The sequence below is a fragment of the Orycteropus afer genome, unplaced genomic scaffold, assembly GCF_000298275.1.
Source record: "Orycteropus afer afer isolate SDZICR_OR568_19922 unplaced genomic scaffold, OryAfe1.0 scaffold00026, whole genome shotgun sequence".
NCBI lineage: Eukaryota > Metazoa > Chordata > Mammalia > Tubulidentata > Orycteropodidae > Orycteropus > Orycteropus afer.
The window spans coordinates 17,242,960-17,244,361 of record NW_006921613.1 but is presented as its reverse complement, the minus strand read 5'-3'; the positions used below and the strand labels follow the sequence as shown (position 1 = coordinate 17,244,361).

Here is a 1,402-nt window from a genome sequence, read left to right as displayed (position 1 = left end):
TCCTTGGGTTTCCGAGGCAGTATCACTACGGAAGTAGGATTGCCCAGCCTTCCTTCCGAGGAGTGGCTGGTGGGTTTGAACCGCCAGCCTTCTATATATATAATATATATATAATGTTGCTGTTGTTAGGTGCCATCGAGTTGTCTCTGACTTATAGACAGAACAAAACACTGCCTGGTCCTAAGCCAGCTCCACGATTCTTGCTACACTTGAGCCCATTGCCACTGCCACTGTGTCAGTCCACCTCATTGAGGGCTTTCCCCTCTTTTGTCGACCCTCTACATCCTTCTCCAGGGAATGGTACCTTCTGACAACATGACCAAAGCACGTGAGACGAAGTCTGGCCATTCTTACCTCCAAGGAGCATTCTGGCTGCCACTTCCTCCAGGACAGACTTGTTAGTTTTTAGCAGTCCACAGTACTTTCAGCATTCTTCGCCAACACCACAGCTCAAGAGCATCAACTTTTCTTTGGTTTTCCTTATTCACAGTCCAGCTCTCACATGCATAAGAGGCGATTGAAAATACCATGACTTGTGTCAGGTGCACCTTTGTCCTCAAGGAGACATCTTTGCTCTTCAGCACTTGAAAGAGGTCCTTTGCAGCTGATTTGCCTAATGCTATATGTCATCTGATGTCCTGACTGCTGCTTCCATTGGTGTTGATTGTAGAACCAAGCAATGTGAAGTCTGAAAATTTCAATCTTCTTGTCATTTATTGTAATACTGCTTATTGGTCCAGTTGTGAGGATTTTTGTTTTCTTTATACTGAGATGTAATCCATACTGCAGACTGTATTCTTCAATCTTCATCAGTAAGTACTTCAAGTCATTCTCACTTTCAGCAAGCAAAGTTGTGTTGTCAGCATATTGCAGGTTGTTAATGATTCTTTCTCCAATCCTGATGCTACGTTCTTCATACAGTCAAGTTTCTCGGATTATTTGCTCAGCATACAGATTGAATAAATATGGTGAAAGGATAAAACCCTGACTCGCTCCCTTCTTGATTTTAAACCATGTAGTATTCCCTTTTTCTGTTCGAATGATAGTCTCCTGGTCTAAGTGCAGGTTCCTCATGAGTACAATTAAGTGTTCTGGAATTCCCATTCTTCTCAATGTTATCTACAACTTGTTATGATCCACACGATCAAATGCTTTTGCATAGTCAATAAAACACAAGTAAACATCTTTCTGGTATTCTTTGCTTTCAGCTAAGATCCATCTGACATCAGCAATGATATTCCTCATTGCACATCCTCTTCTGAATCCAGCCTGCACTTCTGGAAGTTCTCTGTCAGTGTACATTTTTTAATTATCTTCAGTAAGATTTTACTTGCATGTGATATTAATGATATTGTTTGATAATTTCCACATTCTGTGGGATCACCTTTCTTTGGAATGGGTA

General features: G+C 41.2%; 1 protein-coding gene across 1 annotated transcript in view; it reads right to left on the bottom strand.

Moving 5' to 3' along the window:
* The window catches only part of ZSCAN29 (zinc finger and SCAN domain containing 29), a 23,526-nt gene that overhangs the window by 10,215 nt on the left and 11,909 nt on the right, over window positions 1-1,402 (bottom strand). The gene's annotated exons all lie outside the window — the stretch shown is intronic.